General features: G+C 47.7%; 1 protein-coding gene across 1 annotated transcript in view; it reads right to left on the reverse strand.

Annotated features, from left to right (window-relative positions):
• The window catches only part of LOC140410474 (CUB and sushi domain-containing protein 1-like), a 3,392,839-nt gene that overhangs the window by 2,958,971 nt on the left and 412,112 nt on the right, over positions 1-21,756 (reverse strand). The gene's annotated exons all lie outside the window — the stretch shown is intronic.

Raw genomic sequence — 21,756 nt, forward strand, 5'->3', positions numbered from 1 at the left:
CGCAACAATTGAAAAGATGCGTTTATCGTTTAGTACGCATGGCCTTCCCGAGGTGCTGGTCACGGATAACGGCACTCCATTCACGAGTGAGGAGTTTGCGAGGTTCACGAAGGTGAACGGCAGCCGCCATATCCGCACTGCCCCTTGCCACCTGGCTTCAAATGGGTTGGCAGAGCGCGCAGTGCAGACATTCAAAAGAGGCCAAAAGAAGCAGTCTTCCGGATCAATGGACACGAGACTGGCTCGCTTTTTGTTTACGTACAGGACCACCCCCCATGCAGTGACTGGGGTAGCTCCCGCAGAACTCCTAATGGGCTGGAGACTTCGCACCCGCCTTAGTATGGTTTTCCCGGACATTGGCGCAAAAGTACGCCGCATACAAGAACGGCAGGAACAGGGATTTTCTCGGCATCGGCCGATTTGGCAGTTTGCGCCCGGTGACCCAGTGTTCGTTCGGAATTTTGCTGGTGGTGCCCAATGGGTTCCTGGTGTAATCTTTCGCCAAACGGGCCCTATATCTTACCAACTGCAAGCCCAAGGTCGTTTCCAGCGAAAACATGTAGACCACGTTCGGTCCAGAAGACTATCCCCTCAAAAGATTCCCTGCCCCCGGAGCTCATTTCTACAGCCGCAGAGACCTGAGACAAGGGATGGTAGTCCTCACAATCTTCCACTGGTGCCTCACTCGAAGCCTGCGCAGGTCGTTACGGGACCGAATGGAGATAGAGACGGAGGCAGCAGACTCTGACTCCGAGATGGAGACACAGGATGCATCAGAGGGGGAATCCTCGGGTCCACGGGCCGTGGATGTACAACCATTGCGCCGTTCATCACGGAAGCGCCGGTCTCCGTCTCGTTACACGCCGCCTGATCCAGTGCCGCGTGCAAATGGTGTCCGGCCTGCGGCCAAACGAGTCCGACGCCCTCCTTCGCCAGGGTCTTCGGTGGATTCCTTGGACTTTGGGGGGAGGGATGTTATAACCTGCCTACTTACCATTGGCTGGGGACTAATGACTATCCCACAATCCTGTGGGAGTATGAGCTTCCCCAATGAGGGGGGCGGAGAAACCACTAGTAAACTCCTAGTATAAATAAGGCTGGCCAGTTCAGGAACCAGCAGGAAGGAGTATGTAGCAAGGGAAGTTACTGCTACTGTTATGTATATATGTTATAGTAAATAAATGTTATTACTTTGTATCCTTAAAACTCGTGCTGGATTCTTCGTGGCCCTTACAAAAGTATCCTTCTAAGCTTTTCTGGGGAACTATTTGTGCAACACAGAGGGAACCATCCAAAGTTTGTGATTTAAATTGCATTTTCGGATTGTTCCCAGCACAGGGCAATTGCCCAAAGGAAGTTTGAACTTCTGGGCAACTGCTGTGCAATCACTTATCTGGGAGGTTCTGAGAGATATTCTCCAGCGCACCTTGCGTTACCCCCCAAATTCAATGCTGGAAAGCTTGGAAGATATGGCCCAGTTACCACAGGTGGTAAAAGATTATTGATCTATTTCACAGCAATAAAAGCACCCTTTGTTTCAGAAGTTGACCCATGCCATGGTTACACATGACCTAGGAATTAGGGTTCAATCTGCGGTTGTAATTTTGCTGGGCTGAAACGTTTGTGAGGGAATCCCATGATAGCTCAATTCCCAAAATTCTGCATTTGCACAATTGCATTTGATGTCCTGTTTCAGTATGCAGAAAGTATTCAAATGTTGAACAAGTTAGCAGTATAGCTGTAATACTAGCCAAATGTTTGTCAGTTTAGGAAAAAAGTTTACATTTTCAAATCATAGAATCATAGAATTTATAGTGCAGAAGTAGGCCATTTGGCCCATCGAGTCTGCACTGGCCCTTGGAAAAAGCACCCTACTTAGGCCCACACCTCCACCCTATCCCTGTAACCCACCTAACCTTTTGCACACTAAGGGTAATCATGTCCGATCGACTTAACCTGCACATCTTTGGACTGTGGGAGGAAACTGGAGAACCTGGAGGAAACCCATGGGGAGAAAGTGCAAACTCCATACAGACAGTCACCTACGAGTGCGATTTAACTGAAAAAAAAGTCCTATTGTGGGCTGGTTTAGTGGGGTGCTTCCCGGCGTTGTCGCTTGAACAACCCCCGCTATCGAACGGGACTCTGTTATTTTTTCAGGCCTCAGTGGGGTGTACCTAACGTCATATGCTGTGCTGAGGAGCTCCGCTTACCAGTGCAGGAAGAGAATGGCACCACGATCTGTCGATCCCCCAACATGTCTCCTGCACCCCATAAGGGCAGAGCATCCCTCGGCTCGATCCCAGGTCTGGGCAGAATGCCACCTTAGCACTGCCAGCCTGGCACCCTGGCTGTGCCAAGAAGGCACCCAGGTAGCACTGCCAAGCTGCTCAGGTAGCACTGCCAGGGTGCCAGGCTGGCAGTGCCAAGGTGCCCAGATGGAATCATCAGTGCCAGGATACATCCCTGCCAAGATTCTGACCACCCAGGGGCCTCCTATCGCCTGCGAGACCCCCCCCCCCCCCCAACTACCATTCTGCCTGGTCTCCATTTGTAGAGACCAGTACTAAACGGCGCCAGACTGAGGTCTCCTCAGCGAGGGGATTTGATCCCGGGCGCTGGTTAGAACTAGCAGAGACATATCCAAGTGTGCCCAGCTGCAAACAAATATGCAAATTTGTACTCAGCCCAAACTTTTATGATGCTTTAACTTCACTTATCATAGTATCATAGTATCATAGAATTTACAGTGCAGAAGGAGGCCATTCGGCCCATCGAGTCTGCACCGGCTCTTGGAAAGAGCACCCTACCCATGGTCCACACCTCCACCCTATCCCCATAACCCAGTAACCCCACCCTACACTAAGGGCAATTTTGGACACTATGGGCAATTTAGCATGGCCAATCCACCTAACCCGCACATCTTTGGACTGTGGGAGGAAACCGGAGCACCCGGAGGAAACCCACGCACACACGGGGAGGATGTGCAGACTCCGCACAGACAGTGACCCAAGCCGGAATCGAACCTGGGACCCTGGAGCTGTGAAGCATTTGTGTTATCCACAATGCTACCGTGCTGCCCTACTTCTGGCTCCAAAGAGCCTAGCTCTCTTGCAAACCAGGATTTTTAGAAACACTACTGCAGCAGTCGCACAAACACTCGCCCAGGCTTATAACCCTTACTGCACCAAATACATATAATACAATATCTCTGAAATTTATCACACCTTGCTAAATGTAGGTTAAGTGTTTCCTTTAGAATCGGCAACGGTATTTTTCCCACAATCGGTGTCAGGTTAACAGGCGAATAATTCCCAAGTCCATACTTTTGGCATTTTTCCAGCCTTTTAAGATCTCGGGCGGGATTCTCTGACCCCACGGCAGGTCAGAGAATCGTCGGGGGGCGCCCAAATCCCGCGACGCATGTCCGACGCTGATTCTCCGGCGACCGGAGAAGCAGCGCCAATGGCGCCAGCACGGTCGCCGCGACGGCGGTCAGGGGCCGGTCAACGCGCCCCCCCCCCCCGGCGATTCTCCGCGCTCGAAGAGCAGAGTCCCCACCGAGTTCAGCCGAGTCCCGCCGTCGTGGGTTACATGTGGTCCTCCCCGGTGGGACCTCGGCGTTCATGCTGCGGGGACTGTCCTGGTGTGGGGTAGGGGGGGGATCCAACTCGAGGGGGAGGCCTCCATAGTGGCCAGGCCCGCGATCGGGGCCTACCGATCGGCGGGCGGGCTAATCCCTGGGGGGGGGGGGGGGCAATGTTCCTCCACGCTGGGCCCCTGTAGGACTCCACCAATTTGCCCGGGGGCCGGCGTGGAGAAGGCAACCCACGCGCCTGCGCGGACCTACGCCAGCCGTGGCTCGCATGCGTGGATCCGTGCCGCCCGCGCTGACACTCGTATCGGCAGCTGGAGCTGCGTGAAGTGCTCCAGTGCCATGCTGGCCCCCTGTGCGGCGCAGGATCACTGCTCCTAGGGGCCAGGTGATGCCGTCGTAAAACGGTCCGGCGTTTATGACAGCGTCAACACTTAGCCCCATTATCGGAGAATGCCGCCCCTCATTACTAAAACACCTCCTGTGGGATTCTCCGTCGGCGGGATCATCTGCTTCGCCGGCAGCGCACCCATGCCTGCGGGTTTCCCGATGGTGTGGGAGGGCCACCTTGGCCGGCTGCCGGAACAGAGAATCCCACCCCTGATGTTGACTATTCTATGTGTGACTGGATGTGTAGCTGCAATAGATTACCAGGTACAAAAACACAAGGTGAACCAATAAATTAAATCCAGAGGAAAGGGCAACATAAAATATTTATGAATGGATTTTCCAGTTGCTAGCTCTAACCTGTCATCCACCAATTGCTAGTAAAACACTCTGCTCAATTCAGATTTAAATATACCAACAACTCACATTTATCTAGTGCCTTGATACATTAATCTACAACCTGCCATGTGCACAATATGCAGCAAAATCTACTTGAATGGCAAATTCACCTTAAATTGGTTATTTTAACCCAATCCATTGCCATGGAGATGGATTGTTGCAGCTCTTTGATAGCAATTCTCAGTGTCTAACCTTGTTTGTTCTCAGGAAAGCACAATAGCAGGAATGATTTGAAACTGTTCCCTAGATCAAGGTGTACAAGGCCCAATTTCAAAACTGGCAGTTGAAAGGAAACTTGGAAGCATTATGAACAGTGAGGATAATAGTGTAGAACTTCAAAAGGACATTGATAAATTGGTGGAGTGGGTGGACAGGTGGTAGATGAAGTTCAATGTGGAGAAATGTGAAATGATTCATTTTGGTCGGAAGGACATGGAGAGACAATCTAAAATTAAGGGCACAACTGTGAAGGGGGTGCAGGAGCAGAGGGATCTGTGCCTCTACTCTTGATGGGGGAAAACTAAGGCAAGAAGCGACTACACTGCAGACTTTCCTCAGGTCCCGGGAAAAGAAGGGCAATACCTGTAAGGAGTTACGAAGACCCCTCAGATCTATAAACAGGAGCTGCACGTCATTATTCAGGCCGTTCCCGTGATGGAGGAAATATGTTGCCAGTACACGCCACCTAGGAAGGGGTTCCAAGATATCGCTGCCGGGTCTGGAGGCGGAAGGTCGCTGTCTGGGACACAACTGCACCTGGCCGCCCTCCCTCAGCAGGAGACTCGACTCAGAACCTCAACTGCGACCCAGTGCAGTCTTTTGTTCCAGAAGACGTCGAAGACCATCTGCTGTATTTTTGCGACAAACTCCAGGGCAGGGATCAAAGTGACCGGCCGGTACCACAACATGGAGGTGATCAGCTGGTTTATGACCAACACTCGACCCCTGTATGACAGCATTTGGAGTAGTTGTGTCCAGCATTTCAGACATCGATGACTTTCGCCTCCAGCTCCTGTAAGTTTGCCAGCCAGGATTCCTCAGTGGGACAGAGATAGGTTTCCAGGTAGAGGAGATTGGTCCTGCTCCAGGTTAAAAGCTGAGCTCCTCTGGTAGGTTGACCATTTGCAACTGACCTACCAGGAGTCCAGAACATATGTCCCAGTTGATCCTTGCAGAGGGTGCAGCACTTCTTGGCGCTCACTAATCCTCCGTAGGTCACCCAGGTCCCTGAACATGAGAAACACATCATCAGTATAGGCTGAAAGGGCATCCCAATGCCAAGCTCGCTCAGAACTAATCCCGACAATCTACTCCACAAGAAGCACAGGAAAGGCTCCATGCAGCCCTGATGCACTCCTCTCCTAAAACAAAGAAGTGCCATCAGCCGTCAACATTAGTTAGACACTCTGCTGCTGCATACAGAAGTCAGACGTGGGGGGTAAAAATGCATCCAGAACTCTAAAACCTAGTGAGTCATGAATAGATATTCGTAATCCACTCCGTCAGCCCCGTCAGCGACATCAATAAAAGTCTGGGGACAGAAGGAGTGAGTATGAAAGAGACCATGCTCTCTGAGAGAGAGCGGAATTGGCACAACACCAGACCTGACCCCTCCAAGATATTGCAAATGTGGGTCAATAACATTACCATTTACACGGTCACCTCGACTGTCAAAATTGGACCCGACAGTTAAAACTATAACACAAACACCACCAATTTAAACAACCCACCTTGTTTCAGAAAGCTTACTTACAGAAAAATTTCCATTTGTATCTTACCATCATAGTTCTATGGATCTATATGGCAGTAAAGCAAATTCAAATATGGCCATCAGCGAAGCAAAAGTTTTGTTTTTGGAAAGCTATCAACAGCAAATGAGTTTTTAATGTTATTATTAACCATCTCTTTTTAACAGAAAAGTTCCTAAGGCACTGGCAACCAGTTTGTGAACTAACATTTCGAAGCTTTGTCTCTGAATCGCAAAGAATTGCAATGTCATGATGCAGATCAGATAATTCTTGGATAGAGTCAGCTGAAGACAATGGCCGGGATTCTCCCCTACCCGGCGGGACAGGGTTCCCGGTGGGATGGAGTGGCGGGAACCACTCCGCCGTCGGGCTGCCTCACCTTTAGGGGCCAAGCCCTCACCTTAGGGCTAGCCCTGCGCCGGAGTGGTTGGTGCGCCGCCGGCTGGCAGGAAAGGTCTTTGGCACCACGCCAGCCGGGGCCGAAGGGACCTCGCCGGTCGGCGGAAGGCCGCGGGGGCGTCGGTGGCTGCTGACGTCATCCATGCGCATGCGTGGGGCGTGGGGGGGGGGGGGGGGGGGGACTTCCGCATCAGCCATCACAGAGGCAATGGCCGAGGTGGAAGGAAAAGAGTGCCTCCATGGCACAGGCCCGCCCGCAGTTTAAGGGCCTTGGAGCAGTGGGAGAGGGGAAACTCCATGAGGGGGTGCATGCGTTCGGGATCTGAACGGTGCTGAACACACATTTGTCCTTGTTGTAGGTTAGATCAAGGGTTTTTGCGGTATGGAGGAATTTTATGAGGTTGGTGTCGTGGTCCTGCTGGTCGTTACCGCAGATGGTGACGTTATCGAGGTATGGAAACGTGGCCCTCAAACCGTACTGGTCAACCATTCGATCCATCTCCCATTGGAAGACCAAAACTCCGTTTGTGACACCGAAGGGAACCCTTAGGAAGTGGTAGAGCTGCCCATCTGCTTCGAATGCAGTGTATTTGCGGTCACCAGGGCGGGTGGGGAGCTGGTGGTAGGCGGATTTTAGATCCACCGTGGAAAAGACCTTGTATTGTGCAATCTGATTGACCAAATCAGATATGGGGGGACCGGGTACGCATCGAGCTGCGCATACCTGTTGATGGTCTGACTATAATCGATGACCATCCTATGCTTCTCCCCGGTCTTTACAACCACTACTTGAGCTCTCCAGGGACTGTTGCTAGCCTCAATAATACCTCCCTTCAGTAACCGCTGGACTTCCGACCTAATGAAGGTCCAGTCCTGGGCACTGTACCGTCTGCTCCTGGTGGCGACGGGTATACAATCTGGGGTGAGGTTCGCAAACAGGCAAGGCGGATCGACTTTGAGGGTCGCGAGGCTGCAGACAGTGAGGTGGGGTACAGGGCCGCCAAATTTAAAAGTTAAACTCTGGAGGTTACATTGGAAGTCTAACCCGAGGAGCGTGGCAGCGCAGAGGCGAGGGAGGACGCAGAGCCGGTAATTTTTAAACTCCCTTCCCTGGACCGTGAGGTTCGCTACGCAGAACCCTTTGATCTCTACAGAGTGAGACATGGAGGGCAGGGAGATTTTTTGGTTGACTGGGTGGATGGGAAGAGAACAGCGCCTTACTGTATTGGGGTGTATGAAGCTCTCTGTGCTCCCGGGGTCGATCAGGCAGGATGTATTATGCAAGTTGATGAGCATGGTCGTCGTCGCAGTCGAGAGTGTTCGGGGCCGAGACTGGTCCAGGGTCACCGAGGTAAGTCGTGGCAAAATTTGGATGTTTTCCTCGGGAGGTGTTTGGTCATTCGAGTCGGGGTCCTGAGAGTCCAGCCAAGATGGCAGCGCCCACTGGTCGCACATGGCTGGAGGTGTACAAGATGGCGGCGCCCATCCGTCGCACGTGGTCCCCGGGGGACAAGATGGCAGTGCCCAGAGGCCGCACGTGGCCCTGGAGAAGGAAGATGGCGGCGCCCGATGGCCGCACGCGGCTCATGGAGAGAGTTGTGGTGGCAGTCCCGGTTCGCCCCCGGAGACCGCGTCGACCGCCCGGGCCTGACATACTGCCACGAAATGGCCCTTTTTGCCGCACCCTTTGCAGATGGATGAGCGGGCCGGGCCGCGCTGCCGGGGGTGCTTGGTTTGCCCGCAAAAATAGCAGCGGGGCCCCCCGGGGTTGCCTGGCAGTCTCGCAGTGCAAGCTTGTGGGGGGATGGGGGATGCATCGGAGTTGGCCGCGGGGGGTTCTACGCTGCCCAAGGGGATGCCGTGCAGTCAGGGACATAAGCGCGGGCGTTTTGGGAGGCCACATCCAGGGAGCTAGCAAGGGCCCGTGCCTCCTTGAGGCCTAGTGTTTCTTTCTCCAGCAATCGCTGGCGGATTTGGGAGGACAGCGAAAGCGTCCCGGATCAAAAGTTCTGTGTGGTCGCTGGCCGTAACTTGAGGGCAGTCACAGTTCCTCCCTAACAGCAGGAGCGCACGGTAGAACTCCTCCAGCAATTCCCCGGGGATTTGTCGCCTTGTCGCCAGCAGATGTCGGGCGTAGACCTGGTTTACAGGGCGAATATAGTGTCCTTTCAGCGGGGTCATTGCGGCCTCGAAATTGTCCGCATCCTTGATGAGGGTGTAGATTTCTGGGCTCACCCTCGAGTGGAGAACTTGCATTTTCTGGTCCTCCGTAGGTTCAGTCGTGGCCGTCCTGAGGTACCCTTTGAAGCACGCCAGCCAGTGTTTGAAGGTTCACGCTGAGTTTGCCGCGTGGGGGCTGAGTTGCAGACACTTCAGCTTGATTTGGAACTCCATTATTTAAAATCTAGTGCAATAAATTGATGCTCGATCAATAACTCCTGAGACGGGATTGGAGACAATTGAAGACTTTATTGCACTAGATGTTTCCCCCAGCAGCGCAGGTACAGAATGCAACTGCTGGGGAGCCTCAGGCTCTTATACTCCGCCTTACTGGGCGGAACCAGCAGGCAGGCTTCACCAATGGAAATAGCAGTCTCAGGTACCTCCCACACCAATGGTCTTACAGCATTATTCAGGGTACCGTAGTACCCCTAATACCGACTACCACACCCGGGTTCAATTCCGGCCTCGGGTGACTGTGTGTGGAGTTTGCACTTTCTCCTCTTGTTTTTGTGGCTTTCCTCTGGATGCTCCGATTTCGTCCCACAGTCCAAAGATGTACAGGTTATCATAGAATTACCATAGAATTTACAGTGCAGAAGGAGGCCATTCAGCCCATCGAATCTTCACTGGCCCTTGGAAAGAGCACCCGTAACCCCACCTAACCTTTTTGCCTAAGGGCAATTTAGAATCGCCAATCTACCTAGCCTGCACATCTTTGGACTGTGGGAGGAAACTAGAGCACCCGGAGGAAACCCACGCACACACGGGGAGAACGTGCAGACTCCGCACAGACAGTGACCCAAGCCGGGAATCGAACCTGGGACCCTGGAGCTGTGAAGCAACTGTGCTAACCACTATGCTACCTTGCTGCCCTAAGTGGAGTGGCCATGCTAAATTGCCTCTTAGTGTCCAAAAGATTAGGTTAGGTTACTGTGTTACGGGGATAGGGTGGAAGTGTGGGCTCGGTAGGGTGCTCTTTCCAAATGCCAGTGCAGACTCGATGGGCCGAATGGTCTCTTTCTGCACTGTAAATTCTATGATTCTATGATTTGATGATCAGCATGGCTCAGCTCTGAAACAGGCATTCATGTGCCCAAGAATGACAAGTGAGCAAGAATACGTTCAGGAAAGACTCGCATCAGGTTCCAAAGGAGGACAAGATATTCCTCTTTGGAGAATTTAATGCCGACCTCGGCCAGCACCATATGACATGGAAGGAGTCACCAACAAGCATGGAGTTTTGTCCCACAAAATCTGCAGCCTCCTTTGTTTGTTCACAAGTGGTGATCAACAAATGGTGATCACCGAACCTCATTTCACCAAGATGATTGGTACAAATCCTCTTCACTGCACCTGCTCTCAAACACTTCTATTTTTTTGACCACAGTCTTCTAAAAAGAACATGAAATCCAAGACGTCTGAGACACCCACACCTTGTATGGAGCTGATTACTGGACCTAATCCACCTATTGTCATCACTTCATTCAGATCAAGTTTTAAGTATTTATTAAAATATTTTTACTCAAGGTATTTTCAAATTATTTATAGAACACAGAACGCAGGTAATCGCCATCCACGAACCAAACCCCTCCATGAACCCGGTCAACTTTCCAATTAGAATAAAAGAAAAAAACACAATAACAACCCACAACACAGTAAAACAACCCACACTGCACCGCCCCCCCCCCCCCCGACTGACATTTACCACTCCTTAAAGTAGGCGATGAACAACCTCCCCCTCCAAAAGAACCCTTCATCTGACCCCCCAATGTCATCTTTTCCAGATGCAGAAATTCTGCCAAGTCACTCACCCACCTTGCCGCCTTAGGCGGCTCCAGATCCCACCACCTCAACAAGATCCGCCTCCAGGCTAACAGGGGGGAAAAGGCCAACACGTCATCCTTTCTCCCCACCTGCACCCCCCGATCCTCCATCACCCCTGGAGCACCGCCCACATCTATCGTCTACCCAGGAATAAACTGACTCATCGTTGACACTGTCATGTGCTCTCTGTGCACTATTTTAAACTGAATGAGTCTTAGTTCCACACACAAGGAGGTTGAATTTACCCTTCACATGGCCTCATCCCATAACCCCACCTCAAATATATACACCCCAGCTCCTATTCCCACATCCGCTTTTTGTCCTCCACCGAGGACCTCTCCTTTTCCACTAATTCCCTGTATCTGTCTGAGATCCTCCCCTCCCGGCCCTATCACGTCTTCGGACAGAATGTTTTCATGCAATGAGAGCGGTGAAAACCTCGGAAAGATGGCCAACTTATCCCTTACGAAATCTCTGACTTGCAAGTACCGAAACCCAGTACCTCTCAGCAATAGGAACACCTCCTCCAACTCACTCAACTCTGCAAATCTACCCTCCACAAACAGATCCCTAAAACATTATCCATACACCCTCCCACTCCCTGAATGTAGAATCTCACCCTGCCAGGATAAATCTATGATTGCCACAGATTAGCAGCCACAACAACATACCCTCCATCTTAAAATGTTGCCTGCGCTGATTCGACACTCTGAGCGATGAAACAGGGGGGTGTCAGCGATGTCATCGATGAGTCAGTTTATTCCTGGGTAGACAATAGATGTGGGCGGTGCTCCAGGGGTGATGGAGGATCGGGGGGTGCAGGTGGGAGAAAGGATGACGTGTTGGCCTTTTCCCCCCTGTTAGGTGGATTGGCCATGATAAATTGCCCTTAGTGTCCAAAATTGCCCTTAGTGTTGGGTGGGGTTACTGGGTTATGGGGATAGGGTGGAGGTGTTAACCTTGGGTAGGGTGCTCTTTCCAAGAGCCGGTGCAGACTCGATGGGCCGAATGGCCTCCTTCTGCACTGTAAAATCTATGATCTATGATCTATGATCTATGAAACCATCAACGGTATGTCACTATACATGGAGTACCTATCTGCCGAGAACAGAAGCGGAGCCAGTAACAGTGCCCTCAAACGTGTCCCTCTACACGAGGCCTCCTCCATCCGCCATACACCAACCTCACCTCCACAGTCCACTTCCTGACCTTATCAACATTCACCGCCCACTAATAACCCAGCAAGCTCAGTTGTGCCAACTCCCCTCTCCACCTGGCCCTCTCCAAAAACACCCTCCAAATCTGGAGTATCTTACCTGCCCATATAAACTCCGAAATCATCCTATTCATCCTTCCAAAGAATGACTTAGGATCAAAAATCAGGAGATTCCGCAAAATGAACAAACACATCGACGAAACCATCATCTTTACTATCTGGAATCCCCAGCCAGTGAAAGCGAAAGAACACCCCACTTCTTAAAATCCTCCTTCACCCCTCCACCAAGTTTGCCAAATTCAACTTATGCAATTAGGCCCAACTATGCGCCACCCGTACACCCAAATATCAAAACTAGATTCCACCAGCCGAAACGGCAAAAGTTTAAAATATACGAGGGTTCTGGTTTTATCATCTCTTCTTCTCTGTAACAATGGGGCCTGTACAAAAGTTAAATCGACAAATTCCACGCACCAATCTCTAACATCAGATTGCAAATCACTGTGATCCTGCTTGGGGATGGTTAATTAACAGGTTGTAGATGATGTTAACCAAAATTTAGCTGAGATGGGTTGGACGCATACCAAGGAGGTCTGGACATCTCAGACATCGAATGTCTCCAAGGAGGATTATCCGTTCCTCCATCTGCTCAGGATTATCTCTAGTTTCAGCAAAAAAGACAGAACTCATTCCGACGAAGAACAGCACAAACATTGTCAGCAAACACTGGAAATGAAACTATATACACAGTAAGATCAAGTGGATTTGAGGGAACAACTTGTGGCAGAATGCTATTCCCCAAGATGAGTGCCATTTTGAGATAAGGAATTTTATCATAGAATTTACAGTGCAGAAGGAGGCCATTCGGCCCATCAAGTCTGCACCGGCTCTTGGAAAGAGCACCTTACCCAAGGTCCACACCTCCACCCTATCCCCATAACCCAGTAACCCCACCCAACACGAAGGGCAATTTTGGACACTAACGGCAATTTACCATGGCCGATCCACTTAACCTGCACATCTTTGGACTGTGGGAGGAAACCGGAGCATCCGGAGGAAACCCACGCACACACGGGGAGAATGTGCAGACTCCGCACAGACAGTGACCCAAGCCGGAATCGAACCTGGAACCCTGGAGCTGTGAAGCAATTGTGCTAACCACTATGCTACCGTGCTGCCCCATATGGGAATTGAACCTGTGCTGCTGACCTCGCTCCGCATCACAAACCGGCTGTCCAGTCACCTGAGCTAAAACCTGAATTAAACAACAGAAAATAACCAATGAGAGTGACAAACTATCACTTATGTATCATTTATGGGTGGCACAGGGATCAGCGCTGCTGCCTCACAACGTCCAGGGACCCGGGTTCAATTCCGGCCTTGGGTGACTGTGTGGAGTTTGCACGTTCTCCCTGTGTCTGCATGGGTTTCCTCCTGCTGCTCCGGTTTCCTCCCACAGTCGAAAGATGTGCAGGTTAGGTGGGTTGGCCATGCTAAATTTCCCCTTAGTGTCCAGGGATTTGTCGGTTAGGTGGGGTTAAAGGGATAGGATGGGGGTAGTGGGCTGAGGCAGTGTGGTCTTTGAGATGGTCGGTGCAGACCCGATGGGCCAAATGGCCTCATTCTGCACTGTAGGAGCACTATGATTTTTCTATGATATGGCTGCCTCTCGCATATCTGCAAGACATTACCCTAGGCCTGGACAAAATGTCATCATTATTCTGAAGGATAACTCAGTGAATCCCCACTTTACTCCCTACTTACAAATTATTGAGCTTGAACCTCTCTATCCTTGATTTTCATTGGTTCTGTCAGTATTGGTGTGTTCTCCAGTGCATCCAGCTGTTTACTCTTTACAGCAGGGGGAACTAGAACTACACATACCACCTCGTATTCAGATGACGCCAAGCTAAGTAGAAAACTGGCCTCTTTGTTCCCAAGGGAGTCGAGGTCCATGTTCATCAGGTGATGGATATAAATGTTGGCAAATAGAATTGTACCACCGATTGCATGCAGCAAACACAGTGAAACAAGATTGGCTTAAATGCAACCTGAAGTCTTTTCTAATCTGCATTTACAGAAACATGCAATACCGTACCCACTGCTGCACCAGGTAGTACAATTGTATCTTAATTCAAACACCTACACAGCCATCAAATGCATAGCGTCTCTCAGGAAGACAAATGCCAATTAATGTCAAATGGGCAGTTTGTTTCATTTCCCACATCAGCCTCCTACACAACTTGCTAATATATCATTTTTCTCAGTAACACAGTGCCAATTAATGCTAAATGGGCAGTTTTGTTCTCTTTCCTACATCAGCCACCTACATATCAAACTAATAAATGATGTTTCTCAGTAAGAACACTGCCAATTATTGTCAAAGGGACAGCATTGTTTTGATGCTGCAGAGAAATGGAATAAAACTACCCAGCACAGAGTCCCTGCAGTGAGTCGTGTAAGGAGACATTTGTCTCATTGAGCCAAGCAGGATTCAAATTCAAGTCAAAATGTTCTCCTCAGGACAGCACATAGGCCCTGAAACCATACCGTGTTTGTCTGAAATTTCTGCCTCTGCTCCTTTAGCTTTGACTTGTCGCTTTCAATGGGTTAATATATCCATTAAAGAGCAGAAGGATGAATATCATATGAGCTGATTCAATGATCCTTTGCTAATAGCACAATTTCAAGCTTCCCATCTACCTATTTATAATGTTAGTGACTTCGGAAAAGCACTAAATCGCTTGTCAATATTTAGTGCTATGACCCCAGTTGATGTATAGCTGGACGCAGGAACACCGGGAGACATTGGAATGGAAACAAAAATCTCGGCAAGATGTTCATCTTCACTGATTGGATCTGACCCGCAAAAGATAATGGGAGGATATCCCACATCTGTAAGTCTGCCTTAACTCTGCTCACCAGGCTCATCTAATTCAACCTCCGGAGCCACGTTCAATCCCCAGCCACCTTAAAAAAAAATGTATATACGGGATGTGGGCGTTGCTGGTTAGGTCAGAATTTAATGCCTGAACACCTGGGCCCCAAAGGATCGAAAATTATTCCCCGCTAACTGAAACAGCAACCCCCCACCCCCAAGCTAATTATTTTTAACTACAAGGAAAATGCATTTATTAAAAATGAAAGATTGGATTATTATACAATACTTCTTTACTCTCCCATTGCCTTAAAAATTACAAACAGGTTTTAGCAGGAACACGGTTTACAAAGTAAATCTTAAGCTACAATGGTCTCACTAACACAAAGTCCCTTTTCAAAACACAAATTGGCTGTGATCAAATACACAAACTCTACTCTGAACCCAAGTTAGTGTCTGTGGTGTTTTCCTCAGAATCACCCCCCCCCCCCCCCCCCCCGCCCTGATGATTGTCATATGAGAATTTCCAAACTCCACTTTCCAAACCATGCTTTTAAAATCTTCTCTCATAATAATGTTTTCCCTTAGCGGTTTGCGTTCTGCAATCAAGTCCAGGGTTTACAAACGACTCTTATAAGCAAAGCTTCCGCTCCACTTTGAACACAAAATCCAGTGCAGGATTTTACACAAACCCCTTTATGTTTCCTTTGCAGGAACTGCTTTTACACCAACTCTGAGATCCAGCCATCGATTTCCATAGTTATTTCAACTCTCATTCCACAGGCTGCAACAAAATCTCACAAACCTGAAAATTATTTCAGAGGTTTTTCTAGTGGCTCAGCCTTCTTCGCAACTCTGTCCATCTTTATTGACAGTGCTCTGTTCTAGTACCTTTAACCTCAGACTTCTGGGTAATTTCTCATCATTTCTCTAGTTTCCTGAATTAGATGCTCTTCAGATTTCTGCACTTGTTTTCTTAACCATTACTTTTCTTCTGGCAAAGCTGAGAGGTTCCCTCTCTAGCCTTCTAAGCCACCTACTTCTTGCAGATCTGTTAGATTTGCCTTCTCTCTTACTACCTATCCCCAACTCCCCACAAATTAACTGCACTAAACCTAAGCGTCTATACCATACAAAGCCCCAGTTGCTCAGCAATCACTGCTGGTTTATTTATTCTTCATGCTGTAACCCTCTCAAAGCACAATAGAAACACAGTTGGAACTTAACCAATCTCCACAAATATAAATACCTTTGTTCAGCATGAACCGAACGACAGGTTTTACCCTTCCAGGCAAAGAAACGTAAATTAAACACACTTAAAACTATACCTTACTTCTAATATTTACCAATACAAATATAAATCCCTTAAAACTACCTTTATTTTCCGAACATTAGAGAAACCACAATGCCACAACATGCAAACAAGAAATATTAAACATATGCCTACGAAAATGGAATTTGATGTGAGGAACATTTGGAATGGCAAAGATAAACATTGTAAATCATTGTGTGCATGCATAATGATGCCTAGCCTACCCAAAACCATGATGTATTGTCACAGTAAATATATTAGCATGGAAAATAATGGTGACTTTTGGAAACGCAGCAGGTTGAACAAAAAAAGCTTCTTGAATGTCTGAAAGAATAAGAGCATCTGAAGGGTTGAACTGGATGTGAATGAATGGGCCACTTTTGTTTTAATACAGTTAAAGTAATCTATTTTTCCAGTTATAAGTGCACAATATTGCAAATGTTTGTGTGGCTCGTAATTGTACCTTGAGCACAGCCAATATGGGATAGCCATATGTTGGTCTCAATTCATGTTGCCTGCGCTAAAATATGTTGTCTATCCCACAGTATTTCCATTTATTCAACATAAAATAGTTCAAGAAGCACCAACTTTAACTTGTACAGCTGTGTAAATCCATATCCCATAACCGTAATGTGGGAACAGAATGGGATGGGTTGGGAGAATCAATTATCTTGTTGCCTGACACATGTATTACTGAGTTGTAATGCTTTAATTATTGGTTAATTGTGAATGTTAATCAATATCATTGAGATATTTTAACGACTTCATGTGTTTCACTAAAAGGATGTAAACTAATACTAATTCTGCAGGCCATCTTTTCAGTTGTACAGCTTGAACAACATTTTCTGAGTCATGTTTTTAACGCAGGCAACATCATTCTTAAAAGGGGAAGAAGGATAGAATTTTTATTTTAGGTGCAATTGGCAATCCCAGCTCACGCTGTGCCCAAAATTGCACTAGGTTTCAGAAACATATGTTTTTTTTCAAGATTCCAATCAAACTCAGTAGCATATGGTCAAACAGAAAATCGGCCATGAGCCAGCATTATCGGGCAGCATTTTAAAATGTTTTCTTCGAGCTTTGCTTTAAAAACTATTCCCCAATATCTTATTTGGTGTAGTTTGATTAATACAGCTGAAAATGGATCTGTGACAGAAATAAACATCATTAATAAGTGTCCAGTCCATCACTTGGAACAATCCTGGGGATCCTTACTATGGATTTTCTTGCTAATTAACAAAATCTAACCTCAACCTTATGAATAACTGCACATTTTTTGAATTTCATTTAACTATATTTTTAACCCAGCTTGTGATACACTCAGGGTAAAAGCAGTTGTGGGGTAACTTGATGAGGAATTCTGGTTTGGGCCTACATTGATCAAATAGTTGAACTTGGGGGCCGGTTTAGCTCACTTGACTGGACTGCTGGTTTGTGATTATAGCAAGGCCAGCTGCGCTGTTGTTGCAGCTGTACAACCGAAAACTGTGCGGGCTCATAGAAAAAATATGTGGGTGCCAAGGCTACAAATATTTTCACACTTAGCATGACATGTTTATGAGTTAATAAGAATCCGCAGGTTAGACTATATGCAGAAGGTGGCCTCCCCACACCCCAGCGTAATCTTAGGGACCAATTTCACCTCTTGCCTGGCGGGCCTTCCCCTATTTAATCTCTCAGGCAGCGGCCCATTAATTATTATGAAGCTGGTCTTCTGTTCGTTTCCAGGAAGAAGTTGCAGCTCACAGACTGTCAGCCAATCAGAAGCCCACAGCATTGTACCTCACTGGGATCAGTGGCCACAGCCGATATGGCAGTAGGCCTGGGAGAAGGGAAACCATGGATGCCCCCCAAACCCAAGTAGGTCCGGGATCTCGCCGGGATTGGGTTGGCAGGCCTGAGTGAAATGGCAGGGTAGGGACGGAGGGGTGGGGGTGGTGGGACATGTTTATCAGGACAGGGATGGAGGCAAAACTGAGACAGAGGGCCTCTGATTGGTACAGGTGACCCAGCAAGGAGGCATCTTCCCCCCTCCCCTTCACCGCTTCAATGACCAATGCCCCATAGAGTTAAAGTGCCAGGCTATATGTTGAGCACAGGCCTCTTCTACCACCTGTTAAATCTGAATGAAGGCAGGATAGGACTCTTAATTGGGCATTAATTGCCCACTTAAAGGACTCAATTGGATTGGCGACCCACCAGAAACCTCCCCTACAATTGTGGCAGGGGCAAGCCGGCTAGAGGCGGGTACAGCACTGCTGGCACAGCACACTATTTAATGTTCCACCCACTGTTTTCCTGCCCACACGTGACCTACAAACTTTTAGCCGAGTGGAAGCCCAAAATCATGAAAGTTGACCTGGCTTTGGTGGGCATGGGTATAACTGGAGGCAGTGGTTGTATGAAGTCAGTCTCCTCTGGCTTTGCGGTTAATGAAAAAAGGTTAAGCACAGGAAAATTGCAGGGTTCCTGAAATCACAACTGCTTCAATGCAATTGCAAGCATCAGGATTATTGTGTGCAGGATCATGACTCAGCCCTTGAAAATCGCAGAGGACAAGAATGGGGTTAGAATATTCCGGAATCAAGTCCTCTGCGCCTCTTTGTCCGAACGCTGATTTGCCCCATGTCCAGATGGCAAAATCTGGCCATCAGTCTTTCAGGTCTGATAAATACAGCAGAGCAAATCAGAAAGAAAAATACCAAAATAATGTACACTGAGATGAAAGCTGTGGAGAGTTTATTCAATTAAGAAATAATTTACACAAATGTGAAACATCCAGATTCTTTGGCTTATTTTTCCTGTCAGAAGAATTCTCCAGTAAATTATTCTTGTGTCGTTGCACAGAATTAAAAACATATCTCAGTATATCTTTCATGGTGCTTTATTCTCAGTTCTCATCGGGACATCTGCAGACTCAGCATGGGCAACAGAAGAGATTTGTAAACTGACTCTGCCGGCCAGTATGATAAGCTGAGCTCCATGTGTTACGATGGTTGCTATTATAGTGGATACAGCGACTAAACCACAGAAAGGATAAACATGGCCAATCTAATGATGTTAACGGATGGACCAGATTCCGAAATATTCCTTATCTGCTGACTGACTTTGCTCCTGTTTATTTTCAAGGCCATATTCTGAACTAACATTTTATGATGCAACCTCAAATTAAACGACTACCATGCTGCTAATTCAAAGGAGAAAGCTTCAGTTCAGGAAATGCACAGCAGGAGGCTACCACCAGTAGCTTAGTGAGCAACCAAGCAAAAGAGAGCATTGGAGCATCAAAGCTCAGCATACATAAAGTTCATCCACCTCAACCAGGCTGGTTTGGGAATTTTGGATCAGCCTCTGATCCAGGCTGGGAAAGGAGAAACGTGGCCAGGCTTTCACTCCTCATCACCATCCATTGACCCACCTGACCAGACTAAGTTTGGTTGTGTTACCCCCTCTCAGGGACAAATAGCCCGATTACACTCGCTGTCCTGGCTCACGTTTGAACTCAGTGCACTTGAGCAAGACATCAAGAGAGGAGGAGTAAAGGTGAAAGTGAGCGGAAACAAAAGAGTAAAACCAAAAAGCTATTCGCCATTTTTATGTCTTTGCAGATCTGCAAGCAGTTGTCATGGCTTCCTCCAGTCTGAAATAAATTGCCTCGCAATTCTTCGCAGGAAACTGCATCCGCCACATGTCTGCCCATTCCTTTAAGCTATTACTATTTCACATTTATCATTCAAGTTCATTATTAGAAACTGAATGGGAACAAAATTGGGCTCATTGGCAGCCATTCTTTGGGCACCCTTAGAGCTCCAAAACGTCTGCACAGAGTCTGCCAGAAATAATAATAATAATCTTTATTAGTGTCACAATAAGGCTTACATTAACACTGCAATGAAGTTACTGTGCAAAGTATCTTATTAAAGGTGAAAGGTCATCTACATTCGCCAGAAGTATGCAGAGCCTAGATCCCTGACGTCAATCAGTGTGTAATTTTTAAATGATGCCAGTGCTGCAATTTTATAGCTCCATGCTTCAGCTAATGCTCTCTCTCAACCACACTCGGTTGACTATGTGTTGGGCAGCAGGCAGTGCCCCCACCTGTGCTGGTGATTTCTTCTGCTGTTGCTACTATTCTACAAGATACTTTCCATAGTTGATTCAAATGTCAAAAGTTGACAGGAAGTGTGGCGCCAGATGTTGAAGGACTAAACACTTTTGTGGGGGGCACAGTAGCACAGTGGTTAGTACAGTTGCTTCACAGCACCAGGGTCCCAGGTTCGATTCCCGGCTTGGGTCACTGTCTGTCCGGAGTTTGCACTTTCTCCCAGTGTCTGTGTGGGTTTCCTCCGGGTGCTCCAGTTTCCTCTCCCAGTCCAAAGACGTGTGGGTTAGGTGGATTGGCCATGCTAAATTGCCCTTAGTGACCAAAAAGGTGGGGTTAGGTAGGGTGCTCTTTCCTAAGGCCGGTGTAGACTCGATGGGCCGAATGGCCTCCTTCTGCACTGTTAATTCACTGATTCTCTGATTCTATGATACAACCAGTTTTTTTCCCCAAAATTGTGTATTAGGTAAATATTTGAAAAGTTAAATGTTTCAGAGCTATGGGGAAAGTGCAGGGAGGTTGATCTAATTGGATAGCTCTTTCAAAGGGAAGGTACAAACAAGATGGTCTGAATAATTTCTTCTTGTGCTGTATGACTTTGAATTCAGTGTTATTTGTGGAATTTTGATGTCTATATAATGCACACTTTGTCTGCCGACAAAAGAGTCACTTCATTGAAATGTTGGTTGCCTTGCACTCGCAGATTGTTGTTCATTGATTTTCTTTCATTACCACCTTCTAATGGCCTGGCTGGGACTTGAAACTCTAATGGCCTGGCTGGGACTTGAAACTAATTATCACAACTCACCCCAATGAAACATAAAAGCAGGCTTCTTGAAAACAACGCAATTTTTGAAACAGCCAGAAACATGTAGAAAATATTCTCATTAAATTTGTTCATTGGTTTCACTACAATATTTGCCACAATGGATCCTGATTTCTGGAAAGTGCTTCGATTTTCTAAAAACAGCTAAAATATTACTTTAGGAATGCCATTTCCAGACCAGTGACCATTCATTCCTCACCAACAAAAGGTAAAATACATTACTGCAAACAAAGAAGTGTCCAGCAAATAAGGTGACTGGCATTATGTAGTTTTGATAATGTGCCAACCTCAATAAAATAAATTTCAAGTGGTTAAGACAAAAAGACAAATAGAATATGGTTTGTGGCCATGAAAGGTATGTAATACCAAAGCTGACATTCTTTTGGGAAATCCATTTAAAAGCTTACTAAAGTAAAGAGTACTATGTGCATTTTTGGACAACATGTACTAAGAACTATTGAAAACCAGGAAGAAATAGCACCTTGCTATCAGCCACTCAGCGAAGCCATCTTAACCTTCAAAAGTGGCGCCCCGATCTCTGAGGAACTGGTCTTACCGACGTCTTTAGTTCTCCACTGAAGGAAAAAATTCTAAGCATGGAATTTCTCAGTGCGAAACTCTCCAAACTCCCCAAAAATATCTAAGAGTTGGATTGAACTAAATGGGAACCAAGTCCCATAGCGAGCGCTTTTAGCTGCGTGTTTCCTAGCGCTCGCAGCGCAGAGAAACACAACTCACTGAAACGGCACTCACATTAGCTAGGGGGCCTCGGCGGGAATGCATGGGTGAGGCCGCACATCATTCCGTTTTGTGCACTGAGGAGCTCCACTCACCTCAAATCTGCAGT

The sequence above is a fragment of the Scyliorhinus torazame genome, chromosome 4 (genome assembly GCF_047496885.1).
Source record: "Scyliorhinus torazame isolate Kashiwa2021f chromosome 4, sScyTor2.1, whole genome shotgun sequence".
Classification (NCBI taxonomy): domain Eukaryota; kingdom Metazoa; phylum Chordata; class Chondrichthyes; order Carcharhiniformes; family Scyliorhinidae; genus Scyliorhinus; species Scyliorhinus torazame.